The sequence below is a fragment of the Vombatus ursinus genome, unplaced genomic scaffold (assembly GCF_900497805.2).
Source record: "Vombatus ursinus unplaced genomic scaffold, bare-nosed wombat genome assembly UNPS02014799.1, whole genome shotgun sequence".
Lineage (NCBI taxonomy): Eukaryota > Metazoa > Chordata > Mammalia > Diprotodontia > Vombatidae > Vombatus > Vombatus ursinus.
The window spans coordinates 13493326-13518090 of NW_020954577.1; the positions used below are offsets into that span (position 1 = coordinate 13493326).

General features: G+C 41.0%; 1 protein-coding gene and 1 long non-coding RNA gene across 3 annotated transcripts in view; one reads left to right on the forward strand and one right to left on the reverse strand.

Annotated features, from left to right (window-relative positions):
* Positions 1-24765, reverse strand: part of HDAC9 (histone deacetylase 9) — a 698100-nt gene that overhangs the window by 665708 nt on the left and 7627 nt on the right. The window lies entirely within an intron of this gene.
* LOC114050425 lies at positions 18880-24322 on the forward strand. The gene is made up of 3 exons (XR_003570004.1): positions 18880-19269; positions 22171-22254; positions 23960-24322. It is a non-coding gene; the product is annotated as an uncharacterized LOC114050425 (long non-coding RNA).

The following is a 24765-nucleotide window of genomic DNA, read 5'->3' on the forward strand; positions in this document are numbered from 1 at the left end:
AGAGAGAGAGAGAGAGAGAGAGAGAGAGAGAGAGAGAGAGAGAGAGAATGTATAGCTAGGTGGTTCAATGGATAGACTGCTGGACCTGGAGTCAGGAAGACCTGAGTTCAAATCCAGCCTCAGACACTGTATGACCTGAATAAGTCACTTAACCTCTGGTTGCCTCAATCCCCTGGAGAATGAAATGGAAAACCACTTTAGTATCTTTGCCAAGAAAGTGCCAAGCTTCGGTGTGCTATGGTCCACAGGGTCATGAAGAGTTGAACACAACTGAACAACAAGTGGTATAATACAAAGTCAAGACCTGTAGATGCTATTCTCCTCCCTTTTTTTGAAACTTCAGGGAATATTTACCCTTTTCTAATCCGATAGCACCTCTCCTTCCATAGGATCTTTCTAGTAATCCCACATGCCAGTTCATTCAGTACCCAGGGACATATTAATCTTAGCCAGGTGACTTGAATTTATCAAGGGCAGCTAACCCCTGCCTAAAGTTAGGAAGACAAGAATTCAAATCTAGTCTCAGACACTAGCTGCATAACCCTGGATGAGTCACTTAAGCTCCTCCTGCCTCAGTTTCCTCAACTGTAAGATGGAAATAGAAAGAGTACTTACCTCACAGAGTTATTATAAGGATTAAATGAGATAAAATGTGTTAAGCACTTTAAATCTATATAAATGGAAGCTATTGTTATTATTATTCACTATTATTAGATACTCTTTTAATATCTCTGTGTCAATCTTCTCTATCAACTGCCATGTAGCATTTTTTGTTTTGTCCTTTCCAAACCAAAGATCATTCTCCTTGGCTCTAAAAAATAGATGCAAATTCAGAATCAACCAGTTCTCCTTCTTTCAATGTCATCTTTGCACTTATTTTCAGATTCCTGCCCTTGCTTCCCTCTTTTTTACATGAATTTTAAAAATCTAAGTGGATTAATGAGTTCCCTCATTATCCCCATTGGTCTTTTTTTTTTTGACAGTTCTGCCTTCAGTCCTTCTTGGAATTCTTCCTCTTTTGTATCTTTAGCATTTCATTAGTTTTTTGTTTGTTTATTTGTCTGTTTTTGGCAGCTACATTACACTGTTGACTTATATTGGACTTACGATGAATATATAGGTTGATGACAGTGATTAAAGTATGAAGACCCGGGGGGAGGGACAATGATTTTCCATAGAATTACTATCATAAAATTTAATATTTTAATGAATTCCTGACCACATAGGCCTTTTGTGATTGTACCTGAATACATTAAAGACACTGATCCAAAAGGAACATGTTCTGTAGTCATAAAGAATTTCTGTAGGCAATCAGCCCATTAGCAAATTTTCCTGGGAAGCCAAAACAGGCTGACTTCACATTGTAAAGAGATTTTCCCTATCTATTTTGATTGAATTTTAAATTGGCAGCCCGTACTATCAAAAGAAATATAGCCAACCACAAAAGAGCTATTTTCTCACGTTGAAGTAAGTCAGTCTTCTCCTCTCTTAATTTCTTCCCTTGCCGTCAAATTTTCCAATAAAAATAATTTGGTGAAAGTCACGTGTGTTGAACTATAACCCTAGAAAAGCTTTCCTGGCAACACCAAGTCATTCAAAGCATGATAACTCCAACTATCTTCCCGAGCTAGTTCACTCTATCTTCATAACTCCACCATAGAGACATTTCAACTTTTTCCATGACCATTTTTTAATTATGTGGTTTGATATAGCTATAATCAACAGAAAATTCAATGATAGGCTGGCTCAATTTATGTCAGAAATGAACTAGAACCTACTATTCAACATGTATCTAAATAAAGATTTAATCGTCCCAGTCTATATTTCTTCCAGGAGTACAGTGCCATGGAAGGTGCTGGATTAGAAGCCAGAGGGTCAGGTTTTCCAGTCTGTAAAATGAAGAAGATGGAAAAGGTGATCCCAAAGTCTTTTCTAGCTCTAATACCCATGACCCTGTGAAGTAATGATAGTAATTATATTATTACTATCACTATTAATGAAATAAAGAGACAATCACCTCAAGCAGTCACAGAATGAATAGCACTTCCTTATCAAAGAACAAGAAAATGATTGCTAGATGTTCTGGGGGCACATGATAACCAGGTTTTAAAATTATAGAAATAGTTCTGGGAAAAAAAAAAGACATCCCTTAACCAAGCAATTGCAAAAGTGGGTCATTTACTGTATGTTTATTGTAACCTAAATGTTTTACCTCAAAATGGAGCTTGGGAAATAGTTAAAATCCAAGAGTAAAATCAAAAGGCTCTCCATGGGCAACAGCCACACGAACACAGTCAACAATGTATCGACAAGGCAGTGTCAAACAAATGACAGAGTTATACAGATTCCTGTGTGGAAATCTGTGATAGGTCATTGATTGAGGCAGATTATTTGAGGAAATGCTACAACCCACCACTTTAGGTTTCAAAATTTTAGTTGAGACCAAGTGGTGACCAGAACTGTGCAGTAGAATCTCAGGATCATTTATAGACTAATACTTCACAGTCCTTCAGCAAATGCTGACTCCAAAATGCCCTTAGGGATATAGCAATCAAACTGTATTGGAATGAGAGAGTTATCCTTGGAAAATACGACGATCTGAATCAAGCTGCTCAGACATTCAGTTATGTCTATCTCCCCATATAAGTGGATTGCCAAGGAGTCTTGAAATGGTACTTTTCAGCATCTTGCTGTCCAAAGATATGAATGAGGCTGCTATTCATGAGTGATACCTGTCATTCTGAGAACCTTTCCTGTTTCTGAAACCAGGAGATAGGTCAATTATACCAAGGTGAACAGAGGGAATACAGACTCATCTTAATATGTAAAATAGCATTAAAAAGAAAAATCTATCATATAATGACTTTTTTTAGTTCCCAGGGCTTAACTCAATCATTAACCACAGGATGCTCTTAAAAGTTATGTTAAATTCATATTATAACACTTTTCTATGGAAAAACTAGTTATTGAGGTGAGTTTAATTAACATATTTATTTAAGAGAATTGTTATGTTTCCATAGTAAGGTGTATGGGTAGAGTGCTGGAGCTAAGTTGAGGAGAACCTGGGTTCAAGGCCTGCCACTAAAACTAGTTCAATGGCCACAAGCAAGTCACTTAACCTCTGATCGTCAGGTAACTCTCTAAGGCTTTAAATTATAGATGGATTAGGACCTAGTTTGGTGAAAGGAGTGTCCATACTAACAATATCATAGCACCTTGATGTGAATATCAGTTTTTCAAAGAGAAAATGAATATTTCCTAATCTATTTCAATAAATGTGTCAAGTATCTGCCATGTACAAGGTAATATGCATTAATCCAGAGAGAAATCAGAAAGAATTATTAATCAGAAAGAAAATATAAAGGGGGCTGAGAATGACAGCTATCTTTGGGTATCTGCAGGGCTGACCCATAGAAGACATTCTGTCCTGTATATCCCACCAGGCACCCTCATTACCATGTCCACATCTGGATCAGTGCCACATCTACCAGAGCTCCAACGATTATGGGGGAGCCTATCTGATGATCTTGGAAACTCCATCGCACCAATGAGATGCCCTCATTGGTGAGTACCAACTGACCTAACTCTCTCTTATCTAGTAGGACCCAGACCATGCTTTACATGCATCTATCCCCCAAATCCTGCCATCTACATGCCCATTCCCTCCTCCAATACTTTCTACCTCTTGCTTTGGGATCAGTAATCAAATCAATACTATGACTGAAAAGGGACTGATCATTCACTGCCCAGTAATGCTATCCATCCACCTTGTGCCTGCCCAGCTCTGGCCACTGGTCTCTCATCTGTTTTGTTTTCCCTAATTATTTTCCTGAGGGTAAGGACCACCTCCGTTTTGTCTTCACCTCATGGGTGCTTAACTCTGTTCCTGGCACAAAATGAGTGTTGGATTTTCAATTGGTGTTTTCATTCATTGGCCATAGAGTGGAGAAATTGTGATGAGTGGTAGAAATTTCAAAGAGGTAGGTAGATTTCAGCTCTATGTCAGGAACATTTTGCTAATCATTGGAGCTGTCCAAAAGTGGAGGTTGTGTGAGGAGATAACTGGGTACCTTTTTTTTACTAAAGATTTGTAGCAGAGACTATTTGACCATGGCTACAGTTTTGCTGAGGTCCACTGTAGGTTGGGCTATATTGGCCTCTTATGTCTCTCCCACTCATATGTTCTGTGATTTTGTGAGTCTAAAACTTTAGAGGATGGAGGCCAGTTGGGCTTACCATCTCTCTCCATAAAGACCAGAATTTTCTAGAAGGAACCCTGAAAATCCTTTTATGGGAGACAATGTAGACAAGTGCTATACTTAAGTTTTGTTTAAGAGATTTTTTTTTCTCTGGAGCTTCAGGGGCAATGAGGTAGAGTTTGAGAAAAATCTGATTCACCTCTTTTAGAGGCCCTGGCTTCCCCAGGACTAAACTCAATTCATATGTGTTGAGAGCAGGAGCCCCTCGTTGGTGGAGACACTGCTTGAATTCTCTCTATATATGCTTATTTTGTATATTCTCATGTGTCCCTGTTGTCTCTCCCTAGTGCATGTAAGCTCCTTGAGGACAGAACCTTACCATTTCTTTGTCTGTATCTCTAGTGCCTAATGTAGGTCCTGGTAAACAGTAAACATTTAATAAATGATTACTGATTTATTGATATGACCTGGCATAATAACATATACACAATTTTTTTCTTATTGGATTTTCATACATTTTCATCCAGTTTCTATCATTAGACTGTAAGCCCCTTGAGGGTAAGCCTTGATTTATATTTGTTACATTTTGAGGGGGCAATATGTTGTAATAGAAAGAGAGCTGGATGTGTACTTGGGATACCTGAGTTCATAATCCAGAGGTCTGACACTTAGGAACTATGTGACCACAGGTAAAAAAAAAAAATCAAACTCTCTGAGTTTCTGTTTCCACATCTGTAAAATGGGCAGCAGTAACAGCATGGAGTAGTGGATAAAGAAATGGCTCAGGGTCATGAAGACTTGGGTTCAAGGCCTGCCTCTGATACATTATGGCTGGGTGACCCGGTCAAGTTACTTCATTTCTCTATGTTCCAAGAAAGTCTCTCCAAGAAAGTTTCAGATGAGTAGATGATATATACTGATAGAGGGAGTTTCCTGGCTATGAGCTGTGAAACTGATGAAATCACAGGTATAGACTTAAAAAAAAATCCAAAAACTTACTTTAAAGTACAATCATGGAATTAGGTCACTACGTGTTGCTTATCACTATTATAAATGTGTTGATATACATTTTGCTACAGTGTCTACGACTTGAGACAAAGTGTCTCTCCCCATTAAAAGCTTGCTCTGGGGAACCAGCTCAGGGACTTCCAGGGGCCAGGGCAGCTCTGGTCCTTCTATCTTTGTAAATAACCTGCTATTCAATGTCATTAATAGCTCTATTTAAAACGTCTAGTAGGAAGCTCTGCCAAAGGCGCACCTCTCCAGTCCTGCTGACAATCCTTTTTTGTTGTCAGGCAACTGCAGTAAAGAGAGATAAAATCAGGGTCATTACCTGAAGAAAAAGCTCTAGCCTCAATTTATCGCTTCATTTCCAGGAGACTCCTGGGAGTCAGAAAGGTAAATAATAAAATTCTCAGATGGCAAATAAAGTCTAACCTCAGTTTCACTCTTTTCTTTTCTTCTTGGGGCTCATCAGCTCTAGGCCAGCAGCTCCTTCTGATTTTAAAAGTGGGATTTGGAAAAGTCCCTAGAGATGCATTTCAAACATGACTCTGGGATGGGAGAGGGTCCTGCCTTAACCTCCCAGGATGCCATTTGCCACATTTTGCACACGGCCCTCCTCCCTGTCCCCCCCCCCCCAATCAGGAATAACCCACCTCTGAATTTCAATAGGACCTGTCACTGTAGAGCTGTCCTGGCTTCTTGGGCAAAGGTATTATTTCAGCATAAAAGAAGAGGAAGGCAGGATAAAGAATAAGCCCTGGCTTGCTTGGATTCTCGCCATCTCGTTAGATTCAGTCTAATCTGAATTCCATCCAATTAGTTTCATTTTAATTCTATATGGAACTAAATTGCCGACTCAAATTGTTCTCAGGCAGATCCCTAAACTTTCCAAAGCGTCAAAGTATCTTAACTTTGCCAAGGTAAACTGGCCAGCATACCTTTTTCTAGAGGGAAAAATAAAACAAAAAGATGGGGACAGTCATGTACCTTGGGGAAGGGATAATGAAGAGTCAGCCTTTAGACCCCACTGGTACTCAGGCAATGTCAAGAGATGTACTGGAGGGCCCGAGGTGACTCCCTGAGGAATATTTGTGGGATGACAGGGACAAGAGTTGCAGCAGACGAGCTGCAATCTTCATCAGTGAAATCAGAGGTCCGTACATTTATTGAGGGAATGTTGTCCAGTCAATCGTTACTTGATTTCTTTAGAGTTAGAGTTGAAAGGGTGCTTGGAGACCACCTAGTCCAGCAGCTCCTATTTTACAAAGGAGGAAATAGAGTTAGGGAAAGGAAGTTACTTGCCCAAGGCCAAACATGTAGAAGTAGATCTAGAATTTGAACCCCAGGTCTTTGGAACCACTCCCATTATCTCATCATGGTCTGCCATGTGAGTGGTCTTTCAGGGGCACAGACTGAAGCCTCTCCATGCCACCCATCCTGAGTCTTCTCATCAATTCACCACAAGAGGTCCAGATAATAGGGTGAGGGCCTGACTCAGGCACTTTGGGCCTTGTGAGGTTCCTCATATGGTATGTGGGGTCTCCCTTCCTTCAGTTATTCCTCACTCTCACCATGTGACTGGCCCGTCTTCCCCCACCGCTTCCTCCCCCTTCCAATATCTTTCCATCTATCCATTGCTTACAAAATGCTGTAACTTGCTGATGTTCCTCAGATTCTAAAGTTGTGCCTGGGGAGATCACCTCTCCCCTACTCTGTACACATTTGTCATGAACCTAGTTATTTACTTGATGTCTCTTCTATTGGAATGGGAGCTCCTTGAGGGCAGGGGAGATTTTTGCCTTCCTTTGTTTTTCCAGTACCTAGTACAATGCCTGGCACAAAGGAGGCATTTAATAAATGCTCATTGACTGACTCACCATGTGTTTCTTCACTACCCTTTTGGGGAACCTCGCAACAGTTCAAATCAGTGGAGGAATTAAAAACAAAGGCCTTCGTTCTCATGACCAGTTTAGGGTCCCGAGCCTCGGGATTATAAAAGGGCAAAATGATGTCTGGGCAAGGGTAGACTGCAAAAATCATCCAGTCCATACAGATCTGACAAACAAAGGTATCAGTCAACAGCTTCAGACTCATTAAAGGTTATATTATTATTCCAATGGAATGCAAAATATTCAACAGCAGAATTTCAAATTACATTTCTTGGCATATGTGCTTTTTTTCTCAGAATAACCTCACACTTGAGAAAAGCATTTGCATATATTCAAATCCAAATATCACCAAATTCCCACATCATGACAAGAACATCAAGTCTATACTCCTTAGAACAGCTGATTGAGGACATGCTTAGCAGGCCTTTCATCTTAACTCGGGATCTAAGCAGAAGAGCTGCACTAATGATCTCAAGGGATTGAAATCCAAAATGATGGATGTGGCAGTCAATAGCCACATGGGACTGGCTCACTGGACTCTATGGAGTATACCAAGGAGGATGGAGAAAGCAGAAAGACCATAGAGGAAGTGCTCCATAATTCTCAGGATAAATAACTTTGGAAGCAGGCCAGGAGTCATATGCATTCTATCACATGCCTGAATTACAGAATCTCAAAGTTGCAAGAGGCCCCAGAGGCCATCTAGAGCATATTAACAAAACATTCTGGATGGAGTACCACCCAGGGGAAGGTTCGAGGGCTGTAACATGATTTAAAGTCATGTGACAAAAGGAATGGGTTAAAGAACTGGGAACATTTTTATCTGGACAGAAAGTTTAAGAAATTCAATAGGTGTCTTCAAATATTAAAAGGAAATCAGATATAGAAGGGTATATATTCTTGTACAACCCCAGAGGGCAGAACCAAGACTACTGAGTAAAAGTCACAGAAGAGATATTTGGGCTCATTATATAAGCAAGCAATAGTCAACTGTTAGAACTGTCCGTGAATAGATGGTCTTTCTGCTGAGTTCAACCAATTAATCAATAAGCATTTACTAAGTATGTACTATGTGCCAAATGCTAGGCTAGGCTCTGAGCACACAAAGACAAAAGGAATCCTGTCCTCAAAGAGCTTACAATTTACCTATGGAATAGTAAATGTACCTACAGAAATTGTGTGTGTGTGTGTGTGTGTGTGTGTGTGTGTGTAAATATACATATGTCTGTGTAGTATAAGGTAATTCTGTGAGTATGAGACAATTCTACCACCGGCACGTGGCAGGATCAGAAAATGTTTCATGCAGAAGATAGTGATCTTGCTGAATTTTGATGGAGACTAGGGATTTTAGAGTCAGAAGTAAGGAGGGATTGCATTCCAGGAAGAGTGAGAACCATTGCAAAGACACAGAGATGGCAAAATGTATGGTAGATGTGTATGTGGCACAGCAAAGAACCAATTTGGCTTGGCCCAAAACTTCATGAAGGCAAATTTCATGAAGGTTCTCAGCAGAGGCTCAACTTGTCCACTGAGTAAGAGGAGAAACTATATTGCCTCAGTATGCCAAATGAATACTCAATATTCTGATTCCATAACCAAGTCCAGGTAATAAGGATATAGGCTTAATTCTGACCAATATCAATTAAAGAATTTTCTGACAGAATCATAAAATACTGGAATGAGTTGTGACATCACTTTCTAAATCAGTTACAAAATATTTCCTTCTTTCCTCCCTTCTTCCCCCCTTTCTTCTTCTCTCGTTCCTTCTCTCTCTTCCTTCCTTCCTTCTTTCCTTCTTCCCTTCCTCCATTCCTTTTCTTTCTTTCTCAGTTTTAAAATAATACCAACTTCCTTGACACCACACCCTGCACTTAGTAGATACTTGATGAATGGTTGTTGAATGAACAAATATGTGGGTGACTGGCCAAGGGATAGATGAGATCTGGAATTTCAACCCCCCGTTGCCCTAGCCCCATCTGACCCCCAGCATATCCTATGCTCCCCATTCTCCAAATAGATTTCTTTTCAGACAAATATATAATCAGACTAGCAAGTCTTTGTGAAGAGAAAGAGATTTAGATGTTTCTGCCAACAAAAGATTTCTAGTGTTATGACCCTTAAACAAATCTGCAATTTTTGCATGAGATCAACTGAGCTCTGTGTCCTAATGACATCCTTTGTGACCCTCATTCTTGATATCATCATATCTATTGTTATCATTCCCTAAAATGATTTTGGCCTCAAAAATTCTGTTCAATTCAAAATTCAAGAGGTTGTGTCTACTATGTGCCATGTCCTGTGCTTGGTAAAAAGTCAAAAAGAGTCCCCTACCCTTAAGGAAATACCTTTCTAATGAGCAAGACAATAAAACATATCACAAGTCATTTCTAGGAGGATGGCATAGATCTGCTGTGAAGGGCATTTTTTTGCATTTTTAGAAAAGAGAATGGAGGTTCCAGAGGGCACAGTAGAAGGGGATACCCCAGAAGGCATGAGACTGACAATGGTCAATACATGAGAATGAAGGATGACAGCGTTTGAACATCTAGGACTCTCAATCACAGAGATTCTGATCAGAGGGAGGTGGACTGTGGCAGAGTTATCAGTTTGATGAGGGGTGGGGAACCTGTGGCCTTGAGGTTACATGTGGCCTTCTAGGTCCTCAAGTATGGCCCTACTCAGTCAAAAGGCTGCACTTGAGGACCTAGAGGGCCACTTGTGGCCTCGAGGCCACAGGTTCCTCATCCCTGAACTTGAGGAAGTCTAAGAATGTATAGATCATTGAGTTTATCTAATTTCAACCCTACCCTCAAGGAGCCTACAATCTATTATGTAACACATATGAAAGACTCAATATGTATAAAAATGATTTGGATGTAGTATAGAAAATTATAGGCATAAGATGGGATACAGTTAAAGGGCTAATAACCAGAAAGTCCAAATTCTAGGTTGAAAAAGAAGGGTCTCACCTAAAATCTCCATGTATTATAGAAGGAAAAAAAATAGAAAAGTTTCCATGGAATTTAGCATCAAAAGTAGACTGAACCTTTAGAGCAGGCACTTTCTTCCCTGCAAGAACTTAAGCATCTCATCAAAATGCTAAACTATGAGTAAATCACATTGCTTGAACCTCGAGAGGGGACCTGCTTAATCTTTAAAGACAAGATTATCTGAACTAAGCTATGATGAAGATCTCTTAGCATGATTGCATTCAGAAAGCTAAAAATAGAGATCTGAGAAGACAGGGATCACATGACTTCCTACTGAGAACCTGCCCTAGTGCAGACACTAGAAGGTTATCCATGACTGAAGAAATACCATGACATCAAGCTCCAAATGGTATTAATGGTGGGGAGATCTGACCGCCATTTTTGTTTCAAACATGCTAATTGTTGTTTTCCTCAGAAAGTGTAAAAATCCAGTTAAAGAAACCAGAAGTGACTTGCTGCATTTCTAAGGGGTTTCCAGAGTGTTTGGTTTGCATCCCACTGTTCTGGACTTCCACTCTGGTTGGAAAGGAAGGCACCACACTGGCTCGTATGAGGCTAGAGTAAGAAAGCTTAATTAACAACCATTCACAATATCCATGAAGTAAATGGGAGGATCCATTCAAGCATCAAATGATGGAAGAGACACCATCGTATCAGGCATCTGACATGGGCTCCTTCTAGCTGATCTTGGAATTTGGCCAGGTTCCCAAAGGTGGGATGGGGAAAGACAATAAGAAACATCACTTAAAGATTCCTGAATCACAGTCTCTTTGGGATAAGGACTGAACACTGCTCAGATTCCAGTCAATCCTGTGACTCAAACCCAATATTTATTGTAACTCAGCCACTCCAGAGCTATCTAGACTGGTTTCTATATCCAAAGTCTAATACAGTACCTGGTACCTAATTTCTGCTGGATAAATGCTTATAGATTGATTGTTTGATAACAACCTTTTAAAGACACTTCAGATCAGAAAGGACTGAACACACCCTTCTCATCTCTTTCCTAAATAATTCCATCCTGGTCTAGAGTTGTACAGTCTAAGCTAATGCTTTATTACACCAACTTCTCTTTGGGGGGAGTCTGGGATAAGGGTAAAGACTTGCCATGGTAGAAAGGACCTTAGAGAGCATCATCACCTCATCCATCCAACAGTCAATCAATCAAGCCTATTAAGTGCCTATTCCGTGCCAAGCACTGAGGATACCAAGAGCAGGAATGAAACAATCCCTAGTTTCTGACAAAACTAAAAGGAAGGGATTGGTCCAAAATTACACACTTGGATTCAGATTCAGGGACCCCGATTCCAAATCCGTTCTTGCTTCTACAATCAGCCCTTAGTTCACAATAAATTAAGTATTACTTGTAAGAATACATAAATAAAACTGGCTCACTTCTGACCATGAGAACAGACATTTTTCTTTAATACTTTAAATGTCTACAGTGTTTTATAGACACCTGAGCCTCACAGCCACCTCCTAAGGGTGGTCCCACATTCCCTCTTTTCTTTTTTTTTCCTTTTTTTAGGCAATTGGGGTTAAGTGACTTGCCCAGGGTCACACAGCTAGCAAGTGAAAAGTGTTTGGTCTGAGGCCGGATTTGAACTCTGGTCCTCCTGACTTCAAGGCCAGTGCTCTATCTACTGTGCCACCTAGCTGCCCCTACATTCCCTGTTTTACACAGGCTCAGAACCTCAGTTTGAGAGTTGAAAGAGACATCATCGGTCATAGTCAAGAAGAACCCCTACTATATCACACCAGACCAAGAGGTTGGTCAGCTTCTGCTTGAAGACTTCCAAAACAGGAGAGACCGCCACCCCAAGAGGAAGCCCATTGTACTTGAGGAAGGTTTGCTTAACATCTAGCCAAAATCTGTTGCTCTATAATTTCTACTCATTGCTCCTATTGCTAACCTTGGAGCTGAAGCAGAAAAAGGTTTGACCCTTTTCTTTCAGGAGACAGCCCTTCTAATATTTGAGAGGAGCTATCCTGTCTGACTACCCTCAAATCTTCTCTCTTCAGGCTAAATACCTAAAGTTCCTGCGATTGATCTTTTTATGGCATCAAATGTGCCCTAATCAGAACCTATAACAAAAGTTCAAAGAAAGGCATAAGGATTTTTTTTTTGCACATGGTATGTTTGTTTTTGTTGTTTTTTTTTTTTTAAATTCCAAAGAATTCTATTTGCCAACAGAACAGTCAATGCTCCCTGTCTGGAACACTCCCCACCACCAACACCCCCGGGGTGTTCCCTCTTATTTCGATTACATGAGTTCTTAAAATATTCAGCACACATCCCGTGATCAGTAAATGCATTGCCCCCTTCTTCCTCTCCTAAAGAATGAAAGTGTGATATTTTCAGGAACAACATGGCTACCTTTCCCCATTTTTTTCTTTTATATATAACTCCACCAAACACTGCTGTAAAGTATTCATCAACTCAGACTGGAACAATTTTCCCATCTGTCAAAATATTTTAAATAGAATCAAGCTGGTATTACTTTGTCAAAACATCTCATCAAAGACAGGATCTAAAATTAAACCGGCAGTTCCTCGAACTATTTAAGGTGAATAAACTGTCAAAGAAACAATACATTTTCAGGAAATTTTGCAAGGTCTCATTATCCACCCCTGAAGGAAATCGGGTGTTTAAATCAAATGGAAGCATATGTTGGGGACAGGCAAAAGCAGATCGCATCAATATGAGACAAGTAGGAGACGTTTCCTTCCCCCAGGCTCTCCACTTGGACTCCCTCCTCACAACAAAGAAGGTGCGTCTCTACAGGAATGGCTTTGATGTCTATAGATATAATCAGATGGGACCATCCAGTCACCCAGGAAAGAAGGGCTTCCCTGTGATTCAGTGGAGTCCACTCTGGTTAGTGAGCTCTTCTTAGGACTCAGAGTCAGAAGGGACCGAGGTCAGGTCCCCGTTTTCCACGTCAGGAACCCGTGCGGTAGTATGGATATAGTACAAAGAATGGTGGATTGGGAGTCAAAGGTTGGTTATTCGTTGTTCAACCATTTCAGTCATTTTGGACTTTTCACTTCAAATCCTGGTTCTGCCACAAAGTACCCGTATGACCCTGCACAAGGAACTTCAGCCCTCTGGGCCTCAGTTTCATAGAAAATGCATGAGTTTGGGTCACTCGTAGGGTCTACAGCTACAATTCTCTGACTCAACAATTTCCCAGGTCCCCTCCAGTTCTGAATCTGTGACTCCATGAGATTCAGGTGAGGGGAGGGAACTTGCTGGAAGTCACAGAGTCAATACATGGAAGAACTGAGATTACAACCTACGTCTTCTGACTGAAGCCAATATTCTTTCCACTGTGCCACAATCATTTATTTCCACCAATGTCCATTAATGGCCAGAGCTTGAGGGAAAATTGCCATAAAAAGATTTTTTTTAATACATTCCTGGGCTCCCCACTTTAGGCTGGAAAATATGACTCTATCATTTGTTCCTTTCCTTCTTGAATCTGCTGCCTGAAAAATGTGAAGAATTCTGCTAAGTTTTTTTTTTTTTTAATTTATGGTCACACAGTATGTGGAATTATATGAAAGAAGTATGCTATAGGTAAGTCACTGATTGAATCATTTATTAAATGACTGTGTGAAAAACATTATTTTGGTCACTGTGGATGGGGGGGATATAAAATTTAAATAAAACATGGCATCTGTCCTCATGTGCCTCATAGTCACAAAATATTATAATTGGGTATTAAAGAAGTAGTGACAGTTAGGTGACACAGTGGATAGAGTGCTGGGCCTAGAGCCAGGAAGACTCATCTTCCTCAATGCAAATCTGGCCTTGAACACTTACAAGCTATATGACCCTAGGCAGGTCTGTTTGCCTCAGTTTCCTCATCTGTAAAATGAGCTGGAGAAAGAAATTGCAAACCACTCCAGTAACTTTGCTAAAAAAAACCTCCAATGGGATCATGAAGAGTCAGATGTGAAAAATGATTGAATAACAACAATATTTTTTTAAATAAAAAATTAAATGCTTTGTGAGGTCCAAAAGAAATAAGTATTATTTACTGAGAAGATTAGGGAGTACAGGAAAGGAAGGAAGGAAGGAAGGAAGGAAGGAAGGAAGGAAGGAAGGAAGGAGTATATATAAAGATGGGAAGGTAAGAAGGAGGGTAAGAGGAGGAAAAGGAGGGAAGAAATGGAAAAAGGAAGGGAAGGAGCAAAGAAGGAAGTAGAATGTGAAGTGGGTTCTAAAGCATGGGGAGGAATTCAACAAAGATGGAGAGGTCAGGAATTACAAGAGAACAGCACAAGGCAAGACACAGAAGTGAAAGCACACAGTGCGTACTGTGGAGCGTCACAGAAAGTGGGCAGAACGCTGGCTCTGAAGTCAGAACGCTTGAGTTCAAAGCCCACCTTATTACCTTTGTGACCTTGGGCAAAGTCATTCAACCTCTCTAGCCTCAGTTTATTCATCTGTCATAGTGGGATAAATGTCCTCTAAGACCTCTTCAATTCAAGAACTATGATTGTAGAACGCATGGAACATGGAGAAGAAAGATATGAGAGAAGGCAAGAAAGTTATGCTAGGGCCATAGTGTTGAGGGCCTTGAATGCCAGGGACAGGAGTTTGGAATTTGCTTTGTAGGAAGATCAGGGCAGAAAACACTAAACATGATGTAACATAAAGAATGCCAGATCTGGGATCAGATGACCTGGAAGAACTTAAGCATCCCTACTGCACATCAACTCTCTTGGAAAGCCAAGCTTGAAAGAGGACTTTGACCCAAAAGCAAGGAGGACCAGGGATCTTTCTGCTCCTGCCTCAGCAGTGTCTGCTAACCTTATGCCTGTCACTACTAGCCATCGCATTTCAGGAGCTGGAATCGACCAGGGAGCTCATGCAGCCTACCTTCTTCACTCTGCACATGAGAATATTAGAATGGATATTCTTGATGGCAGGGATGGTTTGGTTTCTGCCTCAGAAACCATAGCCCTTGACAAAGTGACTTGCACATGGTAAGCACCTAATAAATGCTTGTGAATAAAACTGATGCATCTAAAACCACCCATTGTCAGTCCCAGAGGTGAGATTAGAAAGCATGCCTCAAGACTCCCCAGGCCAGGGCTCTTTATGATGTACATGGCATTCACTCAAGTCAACCAAGTACACATAGTGTGGGGGAAAGAGTGATGGACCAGGTGAGCAGACCTGGGGCAGGATCTGAGCCTGTCACTGACTAGAAAAATGAGAATAGGACTAACATAGAATTTTACTTTGACGGCCAGTGGGGAAGAAAGAGCAGAAAACAATCCACAAAATGGCCCAAGGAACAAGATTTGAACTTTTGTAAGTGGAAGATGATGACAATAGTTACGAATCTTTCCTTTAGAGGATGAGCATGGCACAATGAGAAGGGCACTGGCTTTGGAGTCACAGGAGCTGTGTTCAAATCCCGCTTTGGTCACTTAATGTGTAAAATGAGGAGGCTGGACTAGATGGTCTCACAAAGTCTCCCACATTCTGCTCAGCAGGTAAGTGCCTAACTATTTCAGCTGTGTTCAAGGCCCTCAACACTATGGCCCTAGCATAACTTTCTTGCCTTCTCTCATATCTTTCTTCTCCATGTTCCATGCATTCTACAATCATAGTTCTTGAATTGACGAGGTCTTAGAGGACATTTATCCCACTATGACAGATGAATAAACTGAGGCTAGAGAGGTTGAATGACTTTGCCCAAGGTCACAAAGGTAATAAGGTGGGCTTTGAACTCAAGCGTTCTGACTTCAGAGCCAGCGTTCTGACCACTTTCTGTGACGCTCCACCCCCAGCCAGAGTGTTGCCTGCCACCTTCCTGCTGCCCCATATTCTTCTCCTCCCCCATTGCTCCCACCTTCTTTCTAGATTGAAAACAATAATCATATCAATACTGCTATTACTCCCAGAAGGCATGTGGCAATCTACTCTCCTACAACTCCACTAGTTATCCCTATAATAGTTTATATGAATATACCCTTCCCTGGACCTCATCTCCTAAACGTGATGCTTTCCCTATTATACCATAAACTACTTGAGGACAGAGTCTATCTTTGCTCTTGGGTTTTGTATTCCAGACCTTAGAACTGTCCTTGGCACATAGGAACAATTTGTAAATGCTTCTCCATTCGCTGTAGGTCTAAAATCAAGCATGCTCAGTCCAAAACATAAAAAAGACCAAAAAACCATAACATAACCAGAGAGCCCTAATTCTTTGACTGAAATATTTCAAAATAATGCAGAAGAATTACACCTATCTAGTGAGCCCCCACCTGGGACTCCAATCACAGTTCCCATGCACCAGGACATACGTAACAAAGGCCAATTAAGAGCCTAGCACCAGCAGCAGATCTGTGAGAGGCCTCCAACAAGGCCACAGCTGGGGAGCACCACTAATTACACATATGGTTGCTGCTTAATTAGGAGCGCAAGGCAAGATTCTAAACTGAGGTAAGGTATTTCCACATCAACAAAATCATGAACTGATACGAAGACTTCTGTTTTCCATGGAAAAGTAGTTTTCAAAGGACTAGTTGAATCCACCTACCAGTAAGCAGTCAGAGAGCACTGATAGTGAAGAAATAGTTCTATGTCACACACACACACACACACACACACACACACACACACACACGAAACCTAAAGTGAGAACATTTAACTGAGACAGCCAATTTTCTGGGACACTAAAATTAGAAATAGCCTATATTCCTGGAGAGTAAAAGCATATCTTCCCCAATAGCCCAAATTTCCAGGCTCATTCCACATTTTTGTCTTCTACTCAGTCTACATTCAAGTCAAAATGAATGATCTTCATATCCATGTCCCTGTGCATTCCCATGAGCTGATCCCCAAGCCTGGAATGGAATCCCTGCTCCCCTATTAGAATCCTTACCTGCAAGTGGCTGCTAAGTGCCACCTCCTCCCAGAAGCCTTCCATGATGCTACTCATCTTCTATTCCTCTCTCCCTCTTCCAATGACCTTTCACTTGCTTGTCTGAGAATACGTCATGGATTTCAAAGTAATGTAAGTTCCTTAAGGACAGGGATGGTTTGATTTTTGTCAGTTGTGTTCCCTATACCTAGGACGGTGCCTTGATTTTTTTTTTTTGACTAGAGCTGTAATTTCATCTGTATAAGATAGCCCTTCACACACACAGTAGACATCATTCAAATCTTTTTGGATTAAAAAAGACATAAGCATAATAATGCCATCCAATCCAACAACTTTGCATGGGCATCTTCCCAGAACACTAACACTCACTAAAAAATGAGCTGATCAAGTTATCTTGATCTCAGTCATCAATTCCTTCAACAAATAAATATGGCACCTACCACTATTTTTTACATAAGCATATCGAAATGTCCATAAGAGGATATATTTTCATGTGATGTTCTGATCTCATTTCTAATATATAAATGCCTGGAGAATATCTAATAACAATGATAATGGTGGTTGTAAACCATAGCCACCAGAAGCTATAGAGTGGTTCTCCTTACAGTGATTGGACTGTAGTTTCTGGTGGCTATGTTTTGCAACTGCACAGACTTAATCAGACACCATTTGGTGGGTAGCAATACCTAGCAGAAGTTCATTCTCCTTCAGGGATGAACAGACAGCAAAACCCCATTCTACAAATACTGACCGAAAAACATCCAGGTGAATGCAGCCAATAAACCATCCTGGGACCTGACCACTAACACAGACAGAGATGTTGCCTATGATGACCTGAACAGGAAATGGAATCAGAACATAAGAACAAGGTGTTTTGAATAGATGTCACCATCCCAAGTGGTAATCATCTCTAAGCTCCTGGAACAAAAGCCTGTCAAAATAGAGAGACTGTGAAGAGGATAGCAACACCACGAGGGAGCGTATACCCATCATCCTTTTGGCTACTAGAACTGACCCAAGCATGTTTGCATTGAGCCTGCGTTGGAGGAGCTGACTTGCTAATGCTTTTAACTTCGTTACAGAAAGCAGGAATTGTATCACCTGGACAAAAATCCATTGAACACTAAGTAGAAAAGAATAATAGGAGAGTGACTTCTCAAAAGAATTTCTTTCTGAAGCCTATCCAAAAAGATGACAAAAAATGAGGACGAAGAAAATAATAACTGAAATTTTCCCCACTTGAGAGTTTGCGAGGCCTCTGTGTCCATTACTTCATGGCAGACTTTCAACAACTTTTGAGACTTGCTCAGGGTCACCAGGCTAGTGTCAGGGATAAATGGAAGAACCAGCATTCTATAAATAATACCTCCAATAATAATGTGATATGATCATAATAATAAGTAGGTCCTGTTATGCTAACGACCATCCCAATGGATGGAAAGAGAAACTCTTTATTAAAAAAAACCCTCAAAAACAGTTCTCTTGAATTATAAATTTACCTTTCCTTCTGTTAAAAATTTCAATCATGTCTCCAGGGTGTTCTTTTTTTCACTCAAACAATGCTAACACCAGAGAACAAAAACAATATTATTATCTAATCAGCTTCTTCTACCTGAGTGTACACTTCTTAGGCTCCCACGTAAGACTCAACAGGAGTTCAGGGATTTCAATATTTAAAATGTCCCCCCACGTTCTTCCCACAGAGAGGAAAGTGCCGATGGAACACGAGGCCATGGAGATGAAACATTTAGCTTCTGAATTATTTACCCCAAGCCGGGAGTGCTGAGGTAGGCAAAACGGTGCTTGCCGGGAATGTTTTATATGAAGTGAAACTGCCTTACAGGGAAATGGGTTCTCAATTATACAACAGAGGGGGATGTTCCCATGCCCTGACCTCATTTCAAAAATAACCAATTTTTTGCCTTAGCTGCAGTTCATTGTTAACTTGCCAGTGATTCCCTCAGCCAGCAGCCCTCGCCATCGGCTTAGCAAGACGTGGACCCTCATTTAGGACAACGCAGATCTGAACCCTGACAAAAGTGATGATTGGCTTCCATTCCATCCTCGGCTTCCTGAACCCTCGGGGTGCTCTGTGAGTCATGCCTCCATTCTCTGTTCATGCCCTCCTCTCTCAGAGTGGCCCTGTTTAGCCCAGATCAAGCCTGTTAATTCATTTGATGCTGGCAGTCATGACTTCGCTGCACTGAAGATGCCTCCAGATTCAAAGCTCTACAGCACCACAGCTGTCACTAACGAGTCTGATTTTTTGAGGGCAAACAAGGTAAGCCACATTTACCTGTGCCCTTGAATCAAATTCAGGCAGGAGGAGATGTAGAGACTCAACAGGAGCCTTAGGACACCAACTCTCAAGGAGGCAGTGACCCAGATGACTTCTCTGTGGAATGATAGAGGAGACAGGGACCTGAAAAGCCAGGAGGCCACTGCCACAGACATGCTCACCTGAGGAATAGGAAAAAAAGGAGGTTGCTTCCTGTTTTAGCCAGTTTTTCTTGCTAACAGGTAGTAGTGCATAATAGTTAGCCTCAAACTTGATTTCAAGAAACCCTGATGTTAAGCCCTGTCTTTGATATATTGGCTTGGTGACCCTGGGAAAGTCACTGACTGCTCTGGGCTGCTTTCTAGGTTTAAGCCTTGAAGAGAAAATGGGGACCTGCATTGCTAGAGGGGGTTTCCTCACCAATGATGGCTCCACTCCTATACTTCTTGCAGACCAAATGCTAAACTTAGGTTGTTTTGTTTGTTTGTTTTGTGCTTTTTTTTTTTTTACCCCTGCCAGAATAGTAATTTCACTTTTGCACTTGGAGTGAAAGCCCCAAATACCCTACTCCAGTTATTTCTTTAAGTAGGACATTTCAAAACTGCTTGTGCCCCCAAAGCCTGCTCTAAACTGGAGTGGAGAGTGGTTCCCTCAAAAAAAGTCTTCCAATCAAAGAAAAATGGGAATTTTGATGAAAAGCCTTCTTCTGTTACTATCTAAAGGAAGCTCCTCTAATTCACACTGTCCAGCCTCAGAAATTTACTGGGTGACCCTGGGCAAGTCCCTGAACTTTGCTCCATCTCAGTTTCCTCATTTGTAAATGAGGATAATAATGGCACCTACCATATAGGGATGTTGTGAGGATATATTGAGTTAACACATGGAAGGAGCTCTGTAAAACCTTAAAGTACTATATAAATTCTATTTACTATTTCTATTGTTATTCTTATTATTACCAGTATTACCTTGGGCAAATCACTTCCCCTACTGAGCCTCACTTGTAAAATGAGGAGATTGGACCAGATAGTTCAGTGACCCTTTCACTTAGGATTTTCAAAATAGTTTGCTACAGAGAACGAGAGATGTCAAGAAAGAATCCACATTTCCATAAGAGCCCCTTATATTTCACATTTCAACTTGATAAGATCACTGTAAAATAGGTAGCATTATTATTATTCTCCCCATTTTACAAATGAAGAGACTGAACCTCACAGAAGTCCAGTGACTTGTCCAAGGTCACTGAGCTAGTGGCCTAGTGATCTAGGACTCAAAATTCAGGACTTCTGATTCCAAATAAGGTAGAGGGAAACAGCATAGTCCTGTGGAAAGACCATTGACTTCAGAGTTAGAAGACCTTTAGAAGACTCTGCGTCCTATATCCAGACTTAATCCTCTGTTCCTTATTAACTGTGTGATTAGGGGAGGGTCTTCTCTCTGGGTCTCAGGTTCCTTATAAGTAAAATGAGGAATTGACACTAATGATCTCTGAGGTCCACCAACATCTACATCTATGGTCATCTGGACTAGGTACTCCCCTTTGTGATTCTTCACATTCCCTGCCTCATTTCTTAAATTGGGATGACAACACTTCAAAGACTTGGTCCAAAGGATGCTCGACATTCTTGCACCCTGTCTGATTCTATGAATTTTAAATGCTTGGTTAAAATATGCAGAAGAGGAGCCAGTGAAAGCTTTGTTGAGATCTGGAAGGAATGATAGCTCTTTCTTAGAGCAACCTAGCATCTTCTTGGCACAGAGCTGGAAGGGGAGGGACTTGGGATTTTCCTCCTAAAAGGTCAATCTGCTCTCGGTAGGTCTGCCCCCACCCGCCTGTCATTTCTATTAGCAGCTTCTCATAACAGCAAGAAAAGGACTGTTCAGGTTTCACCAGTTCCTACCTTTCCCAAGGAGGTGCCTTCTATTTCCTTGACTTCCTGATAATAATCAAACTCTTTTGTTTTAGATTTTGGAAAAGCCTATTCTTTTGGCTAACTCATTCCAGTAAGAAGCCCCACCTGCAGCCAAACCACGGGCTGACATTTGTATGCAAACTGAGCCAAAGTCCTAGAAAAGGACCCAAAGTAGTGGAGTACAGGGTCATTAAACACAAGACCCAATGTAAGACCTAAATTTGGCAGAAGTGCCAATGATACATCTTCGAATGTGATCAGGTCCATTGACGCTCTCAATGAGCTCACTCGCCTCTCTGACACATTACCCAGGGGCACTTACAAATGGTAGGCAGTGAATACATTACATCGGTGAGCAAAAGAACTTTTGTCTAAGTACGACAAATTTTGAAGGAGAAAAAAAAGGTCTTTAAATTGTATGCAGTGTTACCACTAAAAAAAAACAAAAAAAAAAACTTTGGAACTGTACAGGCAAGGTGCTAATCACTTTTTTAAATAAAATTAGAAGAAAAAAAAAAAGACTTACTCTTGCATAAACATTAAATGTAGCACTTCCAGATGCCGAGTCACACACCTGGGGCTGTTCTTTCACAGCCATCTTAATTCAGTCTTTAATAACAGACTGAATTTTAAATCAACTGAATCTCTTTATGCATTTGCAAATTTCAGGCGCTCTTCAGTCTTTGGGAAAGTTTAACATGGAACTTTTCTCCAATTCTGTCAGACAGCTGCAGGGTGAAATATCAATAGAAAATATCTATCTTCCCAATTATTAAATTTCTATTCACGCATGGCAATATGAGATAGAAAGTCTTATGTGGATGAAATGAAATGATCAGAAAAACCAGAGTTATGCCAACAAAGCTGAGACACTGGCATGAAAATCAATTAAGTCACCAAGATCATAAATAAAACACATTTCCAGCTTTGCGTTAAGAGATATTTTCACTGTGCCATTTCTTTCCTTTTTTTTTTCCACACTGAAAATCTTCAGCCAACGTGCTAGTGATGCAACACTGACCTCACTCATCTTGGGAGAAGCCAAGCTATAAACAATCCATCCAACTACTAACCTACTGTGAGTCCTAATTTTTCTGTCTTAAATCTGACTTCTATTCCTATTAGCCAATTTATGAATAGAAAAACCTGGCATACAGGCAAAAGGAAGACTTTTTCCCATCCAGTATACACTAGCTGCATATATTGTGCCAGCCACAGTGCTAAGTACTAAGGATACAAATACAAGAAAACAAGATGGTCTCCATTCTTCAGTGGGTGTTGTTGTCGTAAGTAACAGGGGAAGACAAAAGGGGGAATTAGAAAGATGGGGGAAGGGAACCTCCCCAGAGCCAAGCCTGCTAGTGTGGATGTGAGCACTGCAGTGTCTGAATTAAGCAGGGAGTGAAATGAGTATGGCTGAAGCCCCTGCATGAAATGACGATCATGGCAGGGAGATGCACCGATCAGGACGGCAGGCCCACAGTAGGGTCATCTTGAGCTGGGCAAAGCTACTGCTATGGATGTGGAGAAGTTTGGAGAGTTATGGCCTCTACAATCTCATCTAGCTTTAAACTGATGATATTATGATTAAATTTCCATTTATATCCACTCTGCTGCCTGAGGTTTCCACTATTATTCACCTTGTTGGATAAAGCCCAGCCTCCAGATAAAGCATAGATGTTATCAGGGAAGGATAACAGATAAACACACCCCTTTGCAAATGACTGTGAATCAGACTTGATCCATTTTTATCCTCAGTTACCTAGCAGGGCTCTGGGTGACTAGATTATAAAGCCAGAAGATCAGCCCTGGTAAAAGGAGAGGAGAAAGCCAAATGAAATGTCCAGATAATTAGTGGGTCCTAACTTTGGGGCAATGGTAGTGACAAGGAGGGCTGGCTTGAGAGGAAGGAGAAGAAACTGTCATAGACTAAGTGGGTGGGTGGGGAGATTTTTCAGCTCCCAAAGCTCCTAATCGATGAAGGGATTGTCAGCTTCATCTACACATGTAGGACTCACCCCAATGAAATATGGGTCCTGGAAGGATTCAGGAGTTCTCCTTTGTTGCCATTGAGCTTTGAATCAGGGCATCCCAAAGAATCACCATTACTGCTAAACCAAAAGGCAAGGGAGAGAGGCAGAGCAGGTGTTCAGAGTAGCGTGTTGCCACCAATGACCACAAAAGGAAGTGGGCACAGGAAACAGAACAAATCAACCAATAAGCACTTGTTAAACACCTACTATGTACCAGGCAGTGTAAGGACTGGCACAAAACCAGGGAAACATTTTCTTGGAGACACTAGTGATGCTTCAGTGTTTGAATGCGTTCGAGCTCCTTGGTGTGGGTACTGTCTGCAGCCCTGAAGATTGTGACTGCATTCACACCCTGCCATCCCACTCAGGATGCGTAAGAGCCCTTGGCTTTCCATTCAGATTTATAGAGCACATGCATCCAAGGTGCCTGAAGTTGCCCACTGATTGCTTTCCTCCTTTGGGCATTCTTTGATTCCTGGAGCCACACTCCAAATGTCCAAGCTGACATAGTCCAAGACAAAGGACCAGAAAAATCAGGAAATTAGAAGGAAAAAAAAGATTCTGCAGAAAATGTGGTACTATTTCTCAATAACATTGAATTACTTAAAACTGAAATATTAAAAAAATAAAATCTAACATCACTTTAATAATATGTAACAGGTTTGGACTGGAATAAACATAAAAGATAAAGGTTTTCTATATATGTTATCACCTTAAATCAGAGATCTCTATTATCTTGGAATCTTACAGTTGGACAACACCTTGGAAGTCATTTGGATCAAGTTTTGTACCAGGGCCACCCCTCGCCACCCCCATCCTACCCACAACAACCATGAAAGATCTTTGCTGGTATCTGGCCGCACATGTACACGTGTCAACATTTGCAAGAACTTCTATTTTAATTAACACTCAGACAACATCTACTCTAGGATTTTTAAAAAGAGCACATTCTTTGCACGATTTAAATAAACCTTGTGGCACTCAAAAGGAAAGCCCATTCCTCACGAAGAGGCACCAAAGAACGTCCTTGTTTTCTGCAAGGTTATTTCATACCAAAATGTTCAAGGTTTACAAAGACAAGCTTTAGAAAATAAATGTATCCAGTCAAAATTACTCATTACTTTTGTGGTTCCTACAATAGACATACTTCAAAGGTACGTTTTTCTTGCCCTGTATTTGACAAGGAATGGAGTTCCAAATATTTGGGTATATGTTTGTGGAAATGTCTCTCTAGATAACACTAGAAGAAGAGAGTGGAGGGGTGAGGGGTGTCACAAAGCAGTGGGGGGTCAGAATGTTTAGAGAGAATGCCCCATCACAAGCCCCTCCTGGCCCCTATAGGTCCTATGTGTCCATCCTTACATACACCCTTTGGAACACATGGTTTCCTTCAAGGCTGAGCCCATGCTCAGCCTACAAGATGATTGTCATGATTTCCCTGGTTGTTAGAACTTTCTCCCAAGTCACTTTGTAATTATTTTGTATGCGGCACTCCCTCTGGGGATACTCCCCTACTGGGCACCTGCACTATAACATTGGCTGGGGAGGTAGGGTTG